The sequence below is a fragment of the Cervus canadensis genome, chromosome 29 (genome assembly GCF_019320065.1).
Source record: "Cervus canadensis isolate Bull #8, Minnesota chromosome 29, ASM1932006v1, whole genome shotgun sequence".
NCBI classification, from domain to species: Eukaryota; Metazoa; Chordata; class Mammalia; order Artiodactyla; family Cervidae; genus Cervus; species Cervus canadensis.
Window position 1 is genome coordinate 7,298,589 of NC_057414.1, and position 20,785 is coordinate 7,319,373.

The following is a 20,785-nucleotide window of genomic DNA, read 5'->3' on the forward strand; positions in this document are numbered from 1 at the left end:
AGCTCCAATACTTTGGCCACCTGACTCAAAGAACTGACTCCTTGGAAAAGGCCCTGATGCTGAGAAAGACAGAAGGCAGGAGGAGAAGGGGATGACAGAGGGTGAGATGGTTGGATGGCATCACCGACTTGATGGACATGAGTTTGAGCAGGCTCCAGAAGTTGATGGTGGACAGGTAAGCCTGGTGTGCTGCAGTCCATGAGGTTGCAAAGAGTCAGACATGACTGAGCGACTGAACTGACTGACTGACTGAGTCCACATGGTGATTTTAATTCTCTAAGAACGTTTGATCTGCTGATGGGCTTCATATTTCTTTTATGTCTTGGATTGAGAAAGTGGCCAGAAAAATGGTTTTTGATTTTTTTACACAAAAATCCAATGTAGAAAGTGGACTATAATGTGGAGATGATGTCAATACACCCGAGACCTGGGAAAGGGGACCCTCAGACCCTTGTTGAGTGACTGGCTATCTTTGACCTCAGGATAGGAGTGACTTTCCTGAACTTGGCTCAATCTTTACCTTTCTCTAAGGCTCTAATTTTCTGTCTTGGGTGGACAGTCCTTATATACCAGTACACAGCTGCAGATAATCTTCTGTTTAAACGGCAACTTTCATTACAATTGCCCACTTACTAATTTAAGACCCATAATGGCAGCGACCATATATCTCTGATTTCTTGCTTTATTCTAGGCACCTTCCATAGTGGTAGAGTTGCTCAGTAAGCAGCTGGTGGGTAAATGTAAAATAAGATTATTTAATAACCCTACTCAGGGGTCAGAGAGATTTCAGCATTGAAGAGAGCCTTTACTTATTTACGGGCTGGAAAATGGAGGCTTAGAGTGGTGATAGTACTTCCTGAAACAGAGAGGACTCTCTCTATCTCTGTTGGCAAAGTGGAGAATATATTTCTTTACAAATACCCAGAGCATACAAAATTGGATTACTGGATTTGAATTCCATGTTTTTTATGATTTTATAAAATGAAAACTAACCAGATACAGGGCTGAACCAGCAAAATATCAGACGATTTGGAATAGTGGTTGAGAAAGTGTATGAGGGACATTACAGAAGAAGGAAGGCAACTGGCACTGGGTGAGGATTTCCTGAGGCAGCCAAGGGCATGATTTTGGCTGACTCAGCAGACACAGCCTGAACCAAAGTCAAGGACAGGAAGAGAGGCAGGGGCTTAGAGGTATTCTGTATGACTCTCTAGGCAGCCAGTGACAAGATCAAGACATGTTTTTACTGATAAGCAGGGCCAATGTGAAGGTCAGAACTTTGATCATGAGAAATTTTAATTACTCAGATATTGATCAAAACACCTGGAAATCAACTACAGAAGGCAGAGTTTGAGAAGAGGGCTGGATTTTTCGATGCATGCTGGGAGAACTGACTGCTTTTCCTAGGCTGTGGGCAGTTGCTATTCTAAGTGCATCCTAGGGAAAAAGCCAGCTATTATAATGGGCTAGACTTTGGGGAATGGCAGTGACCGCAGAATTATTAGACTTTAAATGCTAAGAGGAAGAAACATTAAAGGAAGTTGATTTTGTAGGAACGTGTGGAAAGCCCTAAGGATCTTTGATGGAAATTTTATAATGTAAAGGGGAAGAGGGGAAGAATATTTAAAGGTGAATTGAAGTGCTTCTTTAAAATCAATAAAGAAAATTAAACCTCTTTAATGATCTTAGACCAGTAATACAGTCTCAGAACCAGAGGCTGCCTAAATACATCAGATGGCTCTCTGGCTTTTGAAAAATCGCTTTTTTAAAAGTATTTTTTTTCAATTTTTATCAGGGTATAGTTGACTTACAATGTTGTGTTAGTTTCTGCTCTACAGCAAAATGACTCAATTATACATAATCAACTCTTTTTTTTCCAGATTCTTTCCTGTATTTTTTCCAGATTCTTTTCCCGTATAGGTCATTTGCATACTACTATATGCAAATATAGTAGTTATCTATTATCTATATAGTTATCTATTTTAGATAACTAATACGGATCTACTGTATAGCACTGGGAATTCTGCTCAGTACTCTGAAAAATTGCTTTTTGTGACTTTGCGTGCCGAGTTGAGTGAATGGACTTTTATCTGGGACTTGGTTTCAATGAATAGTACCATATCAACAAAGATATCTTAATTTAGGCCCTTGAAATTTTTTGCCTGGACTTTGTAATGGCCCTGCAACTATACTTCCTTCTCCAAGCCTTGCCTCCTTAGAAACATAGCTTCTGCAAAGATGCCAGAATACTGTTTCTAAAACAGGTTTGATGGTTCCACTCCTTTGTGGAGCTTTCATTATCTTCTATAGGAAAGACAATGCTTTACAGTTTGGTCTTCATTCACTTCTTTGATCTCAATGTCTGTTTCCATACCCTTACATGAATCCTGCACTGTAGCCATACATAAATTATTTTGCTTTGGAATAATATTTTTGTCTTTACTTTTTAGATTTACAGAAACTTTGCAAACACAGAATAGAGTCTACATATACCCCTACTTAACATGTTACACTACCATGGTATATCCGTCAAAGTCAAAAAACAAATGTTAGTAAGTTACGGATAAACTCTGTGCTTCACGTAGAGAGTTGCAGCCATTTCTCTACTAAAGTCCTTTTTCTCTTCTAGGATCCTATTGAAGATACCACATTGCATTTAATCATAAAATCTGCTTAGTCTCCTCTGGTAAGTAACTGTTTCTCAGATTTCTTTCTTGTGTTTTATGATCTTGAGAATTTTGTGGAATGCTGGTGTTTTGTAGAATGTCTGTCAGATTGGGTTTATTTGATGTTTTTCTTCTTGGTTAGACTTGAGTCACAGGTTTTTGTGAAGCATACCGCAGAGGTGACATGCCCTGCTCATCACATTATATCAAGGGGAACATGCTATTAACATGACTTATCACTGTGCTGTTAACCTTGGCCTCTTGGTTAAGATATGGTTTGCCAGGATTCTCCACTGTTGCATTACTAATTTCCTCTTTCTATACAGGATTCTTTATAAGTCACTAAGTCAGCCCACAGTCCAGGGAACAGTATAACATATTTTATTTGAAATTCCTCTGTAAATGCAATTTATTTCCTTTCCTTTACTCATTTATTTAAGCAATCACGTATTTATATCAACATGAGTTTATGTATATTCATTTTCTACTTTGGATTATAATCCAGTACTATATTATTTATTTTTGTTGCTCAATGTGTTCCAGCTTTGGCCACTGGGAGCTTGAAATGGTTGGCTCAGACTTTTGAGTACCTAGATTGTAAAGACTGATTTTCTATCAGTAATGAAACCGACTCGGGTCTGCCTAAACCAGAAAGAAGAAATTTATTATAGGAGCATCTCCCAGAATCTTTGAGCTAGAATATATCTCTGTCCCCAAAGGACTGGAATTAATATTTAGAATGCAGTAAGGGTCCCTCATCTCTATTCTGCTTTATTCTCCATGTCTAGTTCATTTTTTTTTCTCCCATTGTGACCTCAGACCACATGGAGGGACAGAGTTTCTATTTCAGAACTGCTGACTTCATGTGCTAATGTTCCAGTTATATAAAAAGAGTGATAGGCCTTTTCTAAGGTCCTGCATCAAAATTATTTGGAAAAAAACAAATTTTAAAGAAAGTAAATCATCTAAGTTTGTCTTAATTACAATTTGTTTTCATAAGGCCCAACTGACAGGTGATCCTTGCTTGAATTACATCCATGGGTAATAATATTTTAATGTTTGTTAGTTGCATAAATTATTTTAGCTCAATGGCAGTATTCAGGCATAAAACAAACATGTAAATATTTTTTAAAAATATGTGGAAAAGAAATTGTGTAACTTAAATGTGAATTTCTGGACCAAGAAGCTGTGGCCAGAAGTGTGGTGTGGATCATGAAGTCTAAACTTGGCTCCAGGGGTCCATCCATATCTGTGTAAATATTCTAGATCAAGGAGATATTTCCTAGACAAGAGTGGATTGTTGTGAGCTTTCCAGACACCTGTAGAGAGTCTACTGTCAACATGTATGACCTTAGAATGCTGCTTCCACTATCTTGAATGCAGTTTTACCTTTGATCTGCATAGAAGACTCCACATCAAACTTTACTTCTAAGCTATCATCTCTGTCCAACTGTTTCTCATAGTTATACTCTCACGTGATCACCTACAAAATTTTTTTTATTAAGTATGTTTATTATACAGTATCTCTATGCATATTTTTTCTCAAGATTCTAGGTCTCTTGAGGAAGTTTTCCTGTGTAGTTCATCTTAACCTCTCTAAGATCTAATTCAGTTTCTAGCACATTATAGGTTAAATGAATGGTTTTTGAGTGAATAAATGAACAAATATGAGTAGGATATTTATTAAACTATGGTAAGGCTGAAGGCACTGAAATGAAAGTTCAAAGTTTATGAACTTTAGTTAAAAGCATATTAATATTTGCTGATAAAACAGTTTAAGAGACCACTTTCTCTCTGATACTCCCCACAAAGAAGCCTTAGAAAATCGGATGCCTTAAAAGAAAACCACAGCTCTTCAGTCATGGGAAGAATTGGGAAGATTCAAAGGCAAGTAAGCTGAACAAATTTTCAAGAGATAAGTGGAAGTGAAAGAAAGTAGAACATAGAGTATTAATTTGCAGGGCCTAATTCAATCAGCAAGAAAAGATTCCTCAAATGTATTTGTAGGAGACAGACGGTAAAAAGAAAATTGGTTTGCTGAAAAATGAGAATGGGGAATTAGAGACATAGGCTAAGCGAAGGGAAATTTGTTCGACAGCTGCATTTTGCTTTGATTTTCACAGATCTAAGGGGAGATAAGGGATCACTTAGAAACCATTGCTCATGCTTTAAAATAGACAAGCCCCAGCTAAAGACGGGTAAATGACTAAGAAGTGGGCAGTTGAAAGAAACACATTCAAACTCTTCCATATCTGTCTAGACTCACTGAATTAATAATGGCGGCCCTCACCTCCAGCACTCATACTTGATCTATCTGGTTTCTTGGCTTTGCCGTCACCTATCAATAATCCAGTGTGGTCTTAGGATTCCCAGTTGGAATTCTCAACCTGCTGTGTTTTACCTAAGAACATAATGTTGCACTGAGAAAAGGACAATAGGTGAGTTAGAGGAACTGAAAGTCTAGCACTAAGGTGGAGATAGGAATTTGGATTACAATAGCGTGTCATTTAATGTTAAAACATTGATGGTAGAGGTTAGCTAACAAAATCTTACTTGGTAAAATGAGCAATAGGTCAAAGGAAAATTAAGGGGAGTACTTGCACTTTAGGATCAGGAAGAGGCAGAGGGGATCAAAGTAAGGAGATTAGGGCAGAATGGACCAGGACTGAAGAGGACTGGCTAGGGACCAGTCTCAATTTAAATCTCTTTTTTTGTCATTTCACATTTGCATGTTCTTTTACAAGTCATTTAATCTATCAGAGGCTTATTCTTCTTATTTACATAATATCTATGTCATAGAATGGTTTTGAAGATATATGTGAACATAAGTGTACAACTGAAAATTTTGGTTTCTTGTTATGTAAGTTTGTATTTAATTATGTTCAGTTTAAATGAGATATTGTTTGAAAAGATCAATTTTCTCTATGTTAAAAGGTTAAGTTCAGCCTGTGGTTCAACAGAAAGTCAAAGTCTTGCCATATTCTTACATTAGCACAGAGCAGTCCTATAGTGAAACATTTATGTTGGGTAAATACCAATTTGCAGTCATTTCATTTTGTGCTTGGTCTCTAGCACAGAATTAGGGGGGATACCACAGATAAAATTTCATATTTCCAATTACACTTACATGAATACCTTAGACACCTCCAATTAAGCAGTCTCTTCTTCCATAGTTTGCCTACTGAAAACGTTGAACACCAGAAATTAAAACGTCTTTAGTTGTCATTTCTCTAAGATTCTCTAGAGACAGTACATGGAGGGGCTTTTTCCGCCACATAAATATGATTTGAATTCCTTTGCTAAGGTTGGCTTTCACTGCCTGTCACTGACTATCAGAATAAACTTCTACATCATTTTCTTCAAGAGAAGGAACGTCAAAAGACACCGGCTTCAGGCAGAACCTTACCTATATTAACACATACTTGGGTCTTAATCACTGACTTTCTGACTTCATATTAACACCATATAGGAATGTTAACTGTATTAAGGGATGAATTTATTTGATAGCTTCAATTTTGGTCAACTGCTATCGCAGAACCCCAAGTTCCTTTATAGTATTATCTCCTGCAGAAAACCTTCTCTGACCTAATTGCCCAACTCCTCCACTCTCCCCCCAGGAAGCTTAATTGCCTCTAAGTCTCCTGTGTATATCTTATCATGGCACTTACTCATCACATTGTATTTTATGTGTTTCCATGACTCCCTCTACTAGCTATGTCTGCCTGGAGAGAAGGTGCTGTCTTTCTAATCTATATGTCTGTATCCCTTTGTCCAAAATTCCTATGATGGAGTAGGCATGCATGAAATATAAGTTGATGACTCAACAAATGGATTGAGTTCTTATTTGACTTCTGATCCGATGGCATTTGATATTTATATGTTTCCACAAACTCTCATCTTTGACCCAGACATCAACAGAAATGCTTCCTTCTCACTCTGTTGGTTCAACAGTGACCTCTTCTTTATTCCCGTTTTCAGCATACTCTAGAAAGTGCCCATGCTCATGCTCATTTTTATATTACTCTGAAGCTATTTTAGGATACTTTTGCTAGAAACATTAAGGTCTTGCCTAGCTTCTAAAATAACCCACTTGGGAACAGGACATCTGAAGTTTGAAGATCAAGGTCAAACATTATTGTCTTCTTTTATAAAACTTTTCTTGACTTGCCAAGGAGTGTTCAGCAGTTCAGTTCAGTCACTCAGTTGTGTCCGACTCTTTGCAACCCCATGGACTGCAGCACGCCAGGCCTCCCTGTCCACCACCAACTCCCAGAGCTTGCTCAAACTCATGTCCATCAAGTCGGTGATGCCATTCAACCATCTCATCCTCTGTCATCCCCTTTTCCTCCTGCCTTCAATCTTTCCCAGCATCAGGGTCTTCTCTAATGAGTCAGCTCTTTGCATCAGGTGGCCAAAGTATTGGAGCTTCAGCTTCATCATAAGTTTTTCCAATGAATATTCAGGGGTGATTTCCTTTAGGATTGACTGGCTTGATCTCCTTGCAGTCCAAGGAGTGTTAGACCTCTTGAATTTTATTCACCTTTTCTTATAGAAATTAACTCAACATGGTTTAGTTCATCCATTTATAGAGAGGACAGTGACTAGGAGTTCCCTAAGAACAGTATCTTTTTCTCTTACTCATGTTGAGTATTACTTTCTAAAACTTTGCACATATTTTCCCCTCTGAATAGAACACTCTATTCAAAACCCTCTACCATTACCACTTCCTACCCTATTTCAGGTAATACCTCACACTACATGGGTATATTTATTATAGTGCATTTAAATGGTATATTTTATTTCCATACTAACCTGTGAAGTCTTTAAGGTTAAGAATCGGGTCTTGTTCTCCTTTTTGTGCCCCATGTTTAGTCTAAGCCTGAACATAGTAGATAACGGATACAAATATTTAATATATAAATGTCCCACTCTGCCATTCTTTAGGGCAAGTATCTAATCAATTATTGACCAAGCAGTAAATCCTTCCAGCCAGTTTTGCATATCGGTAACTCTTCTTGGCATATTGGTATTAGGTATATACCTATACCTAAACTTCATTAAGTGCGCTCATTGCTATGGAGGTTTCTGGAAAAGCTTTATAGCTATTGCTTGGGGTTAGGGTTCAGTGAGAACCCTAACAATGAGAACATAGAAGTTACATGTTATAAGACAACTATTGATTGGATTGCAAGAGAAAGTCCGTTAACCCTAGCATTTCCTTTGGTGGGAGAACTGCTTTGTAGATTGGTATAATTCAATGGTGGAATGAGTTGGCTCATAATTCCATAGAGTACAAGTAAAAAAGGTGCAATTGTAAAGGGTCTTGCAGGCTGTGTCTCCTGTGTCAGTGATCCTCTGGTGACAGCCAGAGGTGACTAAGGGCCTCCTGAGATTTATCAGATGTTATCTGTGATACGAGCAGAAGCTTTTAAAGATCACTGATAAGTGTTTATTTCCTTTTGGTCACTTGTTTCCTTACAGTCAAGCTCTCTCTCAAACCAAGGGTTTGAGTTGTTTGGTGGAGAACTTGACTGTATTATTATTTAGATGAAACCTTCAGAGAACAAAGGACCCTGATGCTGGGAAAGACTGAAGGCAGGAGGAGAAGGGGATGGCAGAGGATGAGATGGTTGGATGGCATCATCGACTCTATGGACATGAGTTTGAGTCAACTCTGGGAGTTGGTGATGGACAGGGAAGTCTGGCAACTGCAGTCCATGGGGTTGCAAAGAGTTGGATACGACTTAGCAGCTGAACTGAACTGAACTGAGAGTTCAGTTGGTAAAGAATTCGCCTGCAATGCTGGAGACCCCAGTTTGATTCCTGGGTTGGGAAGATCCCCTGGAGAAGGGAAAGGCTACCCACTCCAGTATTCTGGCCTGGCGAATTCCTTGGACTATACAGTCCATGGGGTCACAAAGAGTTGGACATGACTGAGCAGCTTTCAGGGAACATATTGTGATTGTTCAAAATTGGGACCCAAGTAGCATTATTGATTCAGTGTAGTTGTAAGGGCACCTTCCATGATACATTTCCTATGTCTGCCTACCTTAAACTCCCTTTTACTTCCTTCCTCCCTCCTACATGTTAAAATCTTCCTTTTCACCTATCTTTGTTGGGTTTCTATTATATGTAGGCCTTTTTTTTTTTTTTTAACACTAGAAATAGAAAAAAATAAAAAACCTTATCTGCAAAAATTTCAATGAGAATTCATGTAAGTAAATAATTTAACACAGTTCAAAAGACAGAGATATCTACAAAATATCTGAGCGTGAGAAAATAATTCAATGCATTGGAGAAGAAGAGAGATGGACAATGTCACACACAGACACACACAAACACATACATACAAACAAACAAAATTAAGGCTTTTTCGTGGAAGTGATCAACTAGTACACTAGGGTTAAGGAAATAGGACATCTCAAGAAGGAATCACATTTCTTGAGAGGGAATCACATAGAATTTCAAGGAAAATATAGATTTGTGCTATCGAATGTGGTGGCCAATAACCACGTGTGTTTATTTAAATTGAAATGCATTGACATTAAATAAAATTAAAAACTCACTTTCTCAGTAACACAAGTTACATTCTCAATACTCCATAGCTATATGGCTATCATACTGAACAATGTATGATATGATACGTATGTATAGATAGAGCATTTCTAACATCACAGAAAATATGGTCAGATGACATGAACTTTTAATAATTGTGCTAGTGGCAGAGGATACATTTTGGAGGAATGGCTCATAATTCAGTTATCTTTATGAGAAGAAAAATGAGATAAATTATAATAAATTAATAGCTTCTTATTGTTTTGTTTCTAAGTTGTGTCTAACTCTCTTATAACTCCATGGACTATCACCTTCCAGGCTCCTCTGTCCATGGGATTTCCCTGGCAAGAATGCTAGAGTAGGTTGCCATTCCTTCTCTGGGGGGATTTTCCCGACCCAGGGATCAAACCTGCATCTGCTGTATTGGCAGGTGGATTCTTTACCACTGAGCCATCTGGAAAGCAAATTAATAGCTATCGTTGATTAACTACCTACTGTGTTTCATATTGCTTATATTCATAGATATACTCTTTCTATTTATAAAAGTGGAGACTGAAGTTTGGAGAAGTAGCATTTTCAAGGTCACTTAGCTAGTGAATAGCTTATAGTAGAAGACTGAGCCAAGAGACAATGGATATTTAAGAAGTTTGGATTGTGTGTATCAGTTCAGTTCAGTTGCTCAGTCGTGTCCGACTCTTTGTGACCCCATGAATCACAGCACGCCAGGCCTCCCTGTTGTGTGTATCAGAGGGGCACAAAATGAATGTCCTAAGCAAGAAAGTGATATGATGGGAGCTGCCCTTGAGGAAAAGTGTTCATGACTGATGGATGATATGTCTTTAGTCAGTAGAATAATTTTCATAAGATGTCTGAGATTAGCCCTCAGAGTATTTTAGAGTTCAATGAATTTTCTGTAATATCCAGCCTTGGAGTATCTTCCTTTGTCTAGGTTTCATCCAAAAAAAAAAAAGCCAGAAGGTGGGCATAGCAGGAAAACATTGTAGATTATCACATAGACAGAAGTGTTTATAAAGGTGTAAATAATTCATGCCTCAGAAAATGTAGTCATCTAAGATATTGATGGCTTATAAAATTATTCTTGTAAAATGTTTTCCAGACATACTTCATTTTATTGTGCTTTTTTTCTTGCACTTCACAGATAGAGTGTTTTTTACAAATTGCAAGTTTGTGGCAGTCCTGAGTCAACAAGCTTTTTGGCACCATTTTCCCAAAAGCATTGGCTTGCTCTGTGTCTCTCTACCACATTTTGTTAATTCTCACAGTATTCCTAACTTTTTCACTATTATTGTTTGTTATGATGATCTTTGATCAGTGATATTTGATGTTGCTATTGAAAAATATTACAATTTACTGAAGGCTCAGAAGCAGGTTAGCATTTTTTAGCAATTCTTATTTTTTAATGAAGATGTATAGATGTTGGTTTTTTAGACATGATGCAATTGCACACTTAATAGACTTCAGTATAGTATAAATGTAACTGTTATATGTGCTGGGAAACCAAAAAAATTCATGTGATTCTCCTTACTACAATATGCACTTTATTGCAGTGATCTGGAACCGAACACCAAATATCTCTCAGATATGCCTATATATTAATAATCATCATATCCATAACCACATACTCATACCCACACATACCCACCCACCTTCATTTATACACACACACACACACACACACACACACACACATATATATTCTCATAATGGGCACTAATGTTGAAAAGCAGAGTTTTTTTTTTTTATCATGTAAATTCAGTAAAGCTTTACTGTTGTTAGTTTTATCTTTCCATTAATTCATTCAACAAATGTTAATGAAGGCCTACTGTGGTAGGTACTGGGTGATGAAATGACAATTTAGTTTATGATCCAGTAGAAGATACAAAAAAGAAATAATCTAATTACAGTGCTTGATGAGTGCTCCCGTAACAGTTTGTTCCCTTGCTGAAGCACAAACCCGAACACTGAGCTGTGAGTTACTCAGACAGTGAATGATGTTATTCTATCACATCCCACTGCTGCTGGGTTGTTCTCTCCTTCTCCTTACATACTTATAAATTCTCCTAAGTTTGTAAACATATTTTGTTTAATGAAATATTGCTGAAAAGGGAGAGATAAAACTTTAGTAAATGTTGAGATCTGTGGTTAAAATTTGAAGCTGTGCTAGGGAACTCATTACTCTCAACAGAAATGTAATCTGAGGTAAAGGAGAAAGCCTGAAAATACTCCACTTATAAATTTAGGAGTTCACGAAGGTTCCAGAGTATAAGTATGATGACTCTCAAGATAGCATCCAGGGTCTACTGTAAGAAAGGCAAATTAACAGACACTCATTTTTTGTCTACTCAAAACAAGTTGCCCATGAGATCACAGTAGAAAAAGCTTAACAATAATGATGGCACTTGAGTGTCCAGGCACTATTGGCCTAAAATATACTATAGTACCTGACAATTTCTTCTCTGGGTTTTGCCAGATATTTGGATATTTAGCCAAAGAAGTGGATATAGGTCTCTTCTGATGGTAGCCATTGAGCTTTTGAGGATTTTGTTACAAAGCAATAATAACTTGAAATATATTTTAAGAACAAATAATAACTCTAGCTCTGATCCTGCTGTTCACATATTATGCACAATTCTGGTAAAGCCAGTACATTTGTACCCTTCTACAAATGACTACTATTAACTCTGAAAAAAAATTAAAACAAGACAAAAAAAAAGATACAAAGGAACTTGAGACCAACCAAAAGCAGACATATACCAGAACATTGTCCTCAGCAGCTGAATAAATATACAGAATAGCCAGTAGTCCATACACCAAAATGGACCTTATGATAGGCCATAAAAAGTCTCAATACATCTAAAAATATTGAAAATATAAATACTATAAAATAAATTGCATCAAAGCAAATAGATATTCTGAAAATTCCCAAGTATTCACATATTAACCAATGTTGTTTTAAATAATTCATGGATTAAAGAAATCAGAAGGGAAACGAGAAAAAAGTTTAAACTGTATGGTAGTAAAGACACAGTATACCAAGTTCTGTGGTTTGTAACCAATCAGACTTTAGAGAGAATTTTAAATGTTTATGTTAGCAATTTGGAGAGAAATTTATAATTTTAAATGCTTATGTATTCCAAGAAAGTTATACAATAAAAGATCTAAAGTTCTACCTTCAGCTAGGAAAAAAAAGGGCAAAGTAAACTCCAAATAGGTAAGGAGAAGGAAGTAATAAATGTAAGAGCAGAAATCAATGAAATGTAAAACACAAAATGTTTATGTATAACTGAAGCACTCTGCTGTATCCCTGAAACTAACACAACAGTGTAAATCAACTATAGTTCAATATAAAATAAAAAGTTAAAAAGTTGAGATTAAAAAAATAAAACCCACAGTAGATAAACAAAGTTAAACCTTCTGCATGGCTAGAATTTAATCATGCAATCAATGCTGGCAGTAGAATCTGGGAAGAAAACTTTTCCAGGTTTCCATCTGCGGCCAGTAAGAGTTTAGAAGTGTAGAGATGATGCCAAGGACAGATATATGTGTCTGGAGAAGAGCTATTTCAGTGACATACTCTAGGCTGGTACCAACTCAAGTAGCACTGGGGATTTCTTTTGAACTTTATAATTTCTTCAGCTTTTAATTCTTTGTTGTGTGAAAGTGTTAGTCGCTCAGTCGTGTCTGACTCTTTGTGACCCCATGGACTGTAGCCCGCCAGGTTCTACTGTCCACCGAATTTCCCAGGCAAGAATACTGGGGTGGGTTGCCATTCCCTTCTCCAGGGCTGACCCAGGAATCACATTGCAGCCAGATTCTTTACCATCTGAGACACCAGAGAAACCTGTAGTGCTTAGTTAGGCACATAGAAATCAGTGATTACTTAATTAATGAATGGCTAGATGTTAATAATAAGGAGGGTTGTTTCCATAAAATTCTATTGATATGTCTTTCTTGGTTAAAGAAGTAAGATAAAAGCCATGGGCCTGGGAAACTGTGTGTGTGACTGTAACTGATTATGGATTTGAAATTTTGGTCTTCTGTTCTCTCCTAATGTTCTTGCCTAACATTGGTTGATATATTTAACAGAAAATGTGACATTTCTATTATTACCAAGAAATGTTAAGTGGAAAGATATTCTGGGAAATAGACTCTCCATAGGTAATCAAAATTACATGAAGCCAAGATGTCCCAGTCGCTCATTATATAATTATTAGGAAATATAATTTGATTCAAATATATTACTTTGTAATTGGAAAATACAGTCTTATTAAGTTTCAGGCAGTAAAATCTTACTTTTAAGATGATATATCCATGGAAGAGTCATTCATAACAATTCTCATTATGACTTTTTCATTTATAAAGCCTCTCACCACAAAATAGTAGGTTTTCAGTTTCATTAAAGAAAATATTTCCTCTAATAGAATATGTGTTATGTTGTATAAGTTGGGGACATTGAGAGAAAGCAAAGTGACATGTGATTTCAGTTGTAAAAAATTATTGGTAAGAACCCTTATCATGAAATCTATCACCTTAACAAATCTTTAAGTGTATAATACAATATTGTGAATTCTAGGTACAATGTATTATTGATAGTATAGCAGGTTTCTAGAACTTACTCATCTTGCAAAATTGAGACATCATGCTCATTTCTCCCCTCCCCCCATGACACTTGCCTTAGCAGTTATTTCATCTGATATAACACCAAAAGCAAAGGCAGCAGAATCCAAAATATACAAATGGGACTCTCCCACAATGGCTAAACTGTTTCACGTTCTCATCAGCATGTCTCAGTAATCCAGTCTCTCTGCAATGCCTACCAGTGTTTGCTATTGTCACTGTTTTCTGTTCTAGCTCTCCTGATATTTACATAGTGCCATTTCATTCTGGTTTTAATTTGCACTTCTCTAATGTTGAACATCATTCATATGCTTTTTTGCCACCTGTATGTTCCCTTTGTTGAAATATCTGTACATGTCATTTTGCCTATTTCCTTATCTAACTTTTTTTTTAAATACTGTTGAGTTTTGAGTGGTCTCTATATATCTAGGTTCTATCCTCTGGAGGGGGGCATGGCAACCCACTCCAGTCTTCTTACCTGGAGAATCCCATGGACAGAAGAGCCTGGTGGGCTACAGTCTATGGGGTCGCAAAGAGTCGGACACTACTGAGTGACTAAACAGAGAGATCCTTTTAAAATATGTGGCTTGCAAATATTTTCTCCCAGTCAGTAACTTTTATTTTAAGCCTCTTAATAAAATTTTTCACAAGAGATTTTCATTTTGATGATGTCTAGTTATTTATTTCCTGTTATAGACTGTGCTTTTGATAGAAAGTGCAAGAATTCTTTGCCTAGAACTTCATATCTTGCTCTCAGTTTTGAAGATTTTATTTTTTCTTTAAGTTTGGTTTTTATGCCTTCCATTTATGGTTAATGCTGCATTTTGATTTGATTTTTAGATAAGGCTTGAGATTATACAAAGGCTTGAAATAACACAAATACCTATTTCATCTTCCCACAAGTGGAATTTCACTTTCAGGCTTCAAAAGACATGTAAGAAGATGGAAGAAAGATGAAAGTGTTTATCTTGGGAACACAACATAGTGCAGAAAACAGAGGCTTTGGATTTTGATTACACAACTTAAGGTGCTGTGGTTGAAGTAAAATTCATTAAAAAAATTCTTGCTTTTCAGGCTTTTTTGAGGATGTAGTAGTAGTATTGATGAAAGAGATTTGTCAGTTGCACGGTCAGGATAGATTTAAGTCATCTTCATGATTGGGTGCAACAGATCACAAAAAGGAAAGCTGGGGTGGGGTGAAGAATACAGGCTGTATAGATGTTACAGTTTATTTTACACTTTTACCTATCTATTTATATTGCCAAAATCTGCTTTTCTCATCCATCTAGAATCTAACTCTATCTGAAAACAAGATAATAGACTTTTATTTTTAGAAAATTTTTCCTGCTTCATCTGGCAGTTTCCTAGATAATCTTATTAAGCACCATCAGAGGAAAGCAGATCAATAGCTAAATGTTGCTTACATTTTCCAACAACTGAAAAGATGGGTCAACGTGTAATTCCTATTCTTTGAGTACTTGGGAGGCAAAACAATAATGCCCTTCCCCTAAAGATAGCTATATCCTGTTCCTTGAAACCTAGGATTTTTATAAATTATATTCCATTTTGATTCAAAATTTTCATAAATTATATTCCATTTAAAGTTATAAAATATTGACTATATCCCCTATGTGTACAGTGTAACCTTGTAGCTTATTTATTTTATGCATATTAGTTGGTATCTCTTAATCCCCTACCCCATTCATCATGCCCCTTCCCACTTCCATTTCCCCTCTGGTGACCACACATTTGTTCACTGTATCTGTGAGTCTGTTTCTGTTTGGTTTTATTTTTTATATTCCACATACAAGTGATCACAGATAGTACTCGTCTTTTTCTGACTTATTTCACTAAGCATAATACCCTCCAGGTCCATCCATTATTGTTGCAAGTGATGAAACTTTATTCTTTTTTTATGGCTAATATTCCATTATGTATGGGTGTGTGTGTGCGTGTGTGTGTGTGTGTGTGTGTGTACCACATCTTCTTTATCTGTTTGTCTGGTGATAGACACTTAGGGTGCTTCTATATTTCGGCAGTTATAAATGATGCTGCTATGAATATTGGGGTGCATGTGTGTTTTTTAATTAGTATTTTTGTATTTTTTGGTTATATACCTAGTAATGGAAGTCCTGCCTCATATGATAGTTTTTTTTTTAATATATGTTTTATTTATTTCTTTATTTATTTTTGACTGTGCTGGGTCTTCGTTGCTGTGTGGGCTTTTCTCTAGTTGTGGCGAGCGAGTGCAGAGGGGGGACTCTTCTCTAGTTGCGGTGCGTGGGCTTCTCATTGAGGCGGCTTCTCTTGTTGCAGAGCATGAGTTCTAGGGCAGGCAGGCTTCAGCGACTGTGGGACATGGGCTCAGTAGCTGAGGCTCCTGGACTCTAAAGCACAGGCTCAATAGTTGTGGTGCATGGGTTTAGCTGGTCCATGGCCTGTGAAATCTTCTCGGATCAGGGTTTGAACCCATGTCTCCTGCACTGGGAAGCTGATTCTTTACCACTGAGCCACCAGGGAAGCCCCAAATGGTAGTTCTAGCTTCAGTTTTTTGAGAAAACTACATAATATTTTCCACAGTGACTGTACCAGTTTACATCCCCACCAACAGTGTAGGAAGGTTCCCTTTTCTCCACACTCTCACCATAATTTTTATTTATGTTCTTTTTGATGATAGTCAGGCTGGCAGGGGTGAGGTGATATCTCACTGTGATCTTGATTTGCATTTCCCTGATGATAGTAATGTTGAGCATGTTTTCCTGCTGGCCATCTGCATGTCCTCTTTGGAAAAATGTCTATTTAATCCTTTCCATTTTTTAATTGGGTTGTTTTATTTTTCTTTTGGTGATGCATTGTATGAGCTGCTTAAATATGCTGGATATTAACCCCTTTTTGATCATATCATTTGAAAATATTTTTTCCTATTCAGTAGATTTTCTTTTCATTTTGTCAATGATTTCCTTTGCTTTGCAAAAGCTTTCAGGTTTAATTAGGTCCCATTTGTTTATTTTTGCTTTGGTTTCACTTGTCTCAGGAGACAGATCCAGAAAAAATTATTGGTGTGTCTTGTGTCAAAAAGTATTCTGCCTATGTTTTCTTTTAGGTGTTTTATAGTTTCCAGTCTTAAATTTAGTCTTTAATCCATCTTGAGCTTTTTTTTTGTATGTAGTTTGAAAAATATGCATTGGGTAAATAGAATAAGTGGTATTTTTTTCTGTCCAGAAGACGAGTTGTGCAAAGCTTCTGAGTAGAAGTGGCATAGGAGATGGATTCTGAAGGATAATTATGTGGCTTCCATGCAGTGTCGGCAGCTTCCAGGAAGAAGGAATAGCGTTTGCAAAGGCAGAAATATGTGAAACTATAAGGTGTTTTTATGAAAGGGCTGGTTGTTTCAGTATGGAAGTGTGGGTATATGTGTGAGGGGAAAAGACGCTAGCAAAGAGGTTTGTGAATGAACTTGAATTCTGTATAATTTAGATTTTATTCTGAAAGCAGTAGAAAGGGAATAATTGCAACATGAAACCTGATGTGGCTGGATTATTATTTTATGAATGTAACACGGACCACCATGTGAAGGATGCATTGGACGGAGGTCAAAAGGTGGTTACAAGACTCTCACCATAATCAGGACTCCAGGTAATGACGGCTTAACAGAGCAGTCACAAGACTCAGGTAGTTTTGCAAGTCTCTTTAGCAATAAGTGTGACAGTTATTAATAAATTGATGGCTGATTGGTTTAGGTGGAAGATTGTAAGGGAAACGGAAATATCAAATATGTCCTGAGTTGGAGTGACTGGGCAGATATTTGTCTTGTGATTTGTGGTACACCCAGGAGAAAGATTAGTTTGAAGGATCAATGAAACTTAATGTCAGAGATGCTAAGTTTGACAAGATATGCCGGTAAAACTTGGAGAAAGTAGCTGGATTTTGTTGTTGTTTTAGTCCCTAGGTCGTGTCCAACTTTTAGTGATCCCATAGATTGTAGCCCACCAGGCTCCTCCACCAGGCTCCTTGTCTGGAATTCTCCAGGCAAGAATACTGGAGTGGATTGCCATTTCCTTCTCTAGGGGATCTTGCAGACCCAGTGATTGAACCTGCGTCTCCTACAATGGCAGGCAGATTCTTTACTGCTGAGCCACCAGGAAAGCCCAGCTGTATTTTAGGAATGATATTAAATCTAGGAACAAGGATATGAAAATGTCATTTACTATTATTATCATCTGATTCCTTAGTAATATGTGAAAAGTGAGAAACCTTTGTGATTAGATATACTTGATCTTAGAACCCAGACCCAACTGGGATGAACATAGGCAAGTTACATTCACTTTGTCTGTTAATTGCATTTCTCAAATTAAAAATTTGCACATTTTTAGTGCTAGCTTTGAGCTGAAGTTCTAGGTAATGCCAAAGTTCATATTCTTTTTACCATGACTAACTAGCTAATGCTTTTCAAATAAGGTCCATTCTCAAAATTCAAAGGAGCCGTCTGCTTATACACATATAGCACTGTGGAAACTTCTTAAAGGACAGTTGATTTTTGGCAAAAATCTGGCCAAGTACAGTCCAAGGCAGCAAATAGCAAGGAGTGCTGCCTGTGAGCAGTGCTGCTATAGTTCAAAGAGGAAGGGAAGGGTTTCAGCAACGGTAGGTCTCTACCTGGGCTTTGGAGAAGAACAGGATTTGGATATATGAAAAGCGGAGGCTCAGCCCTCTAGACTGAAATCTCAGCAAATAGGAGGTGGATTTCACATTACTTTACGTATTTTTACATTATTGAGGTTCCAGATACGGACAATGATGCTTTGCGCCTAGTCTTGACTTACGCAAATTGTGGGTGGAAAAGTCATTGCTTTTCAGTGTCTTCCTCAGATATATGAAATATGTTGTATGCTTAAATGTACACTGCTACCCTTTACCTAGTTCTCAGAAGTTTTCAGATGGTAATATTAAATATCACAAGTAGAGGAAGCATTCTAAGTACAAATAACATTTCATGCAATATCCAAAAGAATGAGGAAATACAAAGATTTGCACTGATGTTTTTTTTAAAAAATATATATATATTTACTAAAAGGGCAAAATTAAATTTTTAACAGAAAAATTGACAAAAAAAAAAAAGAGAAAGTGCTCAAAGCAAATTGAGGATAATACAACCAAGGTTGCTTCCTGTAGTTGTTAGAGGTGTGTATAGAGAAAAGACTATTTCACAGAGATAAGGAAATGGCATTAGTGTTTTCTGATAGAGTCATCCAAATCTATTTAGTTTTTATGGCCAGATAAAGTTTCTGACCTTACAGGAGACTTCAAAGACAGATAAATGGGTAGATAAAACACCACAATGGAATTTAATTAAAACTCTAATGAACATTGGTTTTGTATTATCTAGATGAATTTTCAGTCTCTTGAAATTTGTATAACATTGGGATATTTTACTATAGTCAGCTTCATACATTTGGCTGTGAGATGCTTGCTGGCAGTATGTTCAAGGAACAAAGGAAACATTTCAGTCCATTTACAAGGGAAGGCCTTTATGTTCTTTGAGACCATAGTGGTGAAAAATGAACCAGAGACAACGTTTATAGAGTTTAAAGGCAAAAAATCGTAAGATGGTACTAATTTTTATAATAGCTTTATATTATTGAATATTTATTCTGTGCCAGGAGTATCCTTCATAATGACCCTATAGGGTGAATAGAGACTGTTGTTAATGCTATTTTTAAATGGAGAAACTGAAGTCTGTTAGTAGTGATGAGCTTATCTAAGTTCACACAACTGATAAATGGCAGAGCTGAGGCTCTAATCCCAGCTTGGATGACTTATTACAAGCTCTTAACTACTCTATTGTACTAGCTTGGGTGACTTATTACAAACTCTTAACTACTCTATTGTACTGGCCTGAAATTCTGTGCTGGATATTATCTAGTTCCATTTGATGGGCAGCAGTGGAGTAAAGTATGAAGTGCTGGATTTAGAGTCATGAGACCTGTATTCATATTCTAATTTTGCTACTTCACAGTGTATAACCATCAGCTGCATTGGACTGGAATTCCACAGTGGCTCAAACCCTTGTCTGGTGATTGAGGCTGACTTTAGCTGGGAGCTCAAGTAGGGCTTATGCATATGCCTTTGACTTCCAAGATGGTAATTTGTTCCTGAAATGTAAATTCCCCCCATTCTGCTTGTCAAACTTCTATTTATTCCTGAAAACCTATGTCCTAGGCCTTCATTCCAGAACCATCAGCTTGACTTGATCTCACCATTCGTGTGCTCCTTGAGTAAGCTCTCCATCTCTTCGGTAGATGTCTCATTTTCTGCTATTGTAGGTATTGAATTAAAAGTCAGTCTACCCCAGTGGACTGTATTCTCAAGGATTAAACCCAAAACTTCCTGTATTTTTTCTTCAGAGTCTAGCTGTTGTCTCCATAGTAGGTATCCAATAAATGCTGATGTATGAACACTATTAGGACAGCCTTTTACTATAGTATTTTAAATCGTCAAGAGCTGATTTGTATAGCAGTTACTCTATCCAAGTAAAATCGCATGGTCAGAGAGTGAGTGAAAACATCACAAAATTACCTCATTGAAGGAGAACAGAAATTTATAAGACTCTATATTTCACTTTTTCCATTAAGGGACATACTGAGAATAATATCATTTATTTGCTTGCATAAAACTATGAAAGCTTACAAATTATCCCAAATACACATTATTTTCTTCATCAGTAAGATACAGCTTTATGACTAAGATTAAGGCAGCTCAGTAGAATTTGCTGTAAAGTTATTTTTAAGAATTATTATAGTCAACTAAATATTTTAGCAGCAATAGTGGTTTTCTTTAGCGCCCAAAGTTTGCTTACGTATACACCTAATGACTGATTTACCATTCATTCATTACAAAAACATTTATTGGATGCCTGTTTATGTACT

At 36.8% G+C, this 20,785-nt stretch overlaps 1 long non-coding RNA gene across 1 annotated transcript in view; it reads left to right on the top strand.

The window, feature by feature from the left end:
* The first annotated feature begins 2,627 nt into the window (after positions 1–2,627).
* Positions 2,628–20,785, top strand: part of LOC122431265 — a 222,436-nt gene continuing 204,278 nt past the window's right edge. The window contains exon 1 of the long non-coding RNA XR_006266472.1: positions 2,628–2,686. This is a non-coding gene — a long non-coding RNA (uncharacterized LOC122431265). The remainder of the gene's footprint in view (positions 2,687–20,785) is intronic.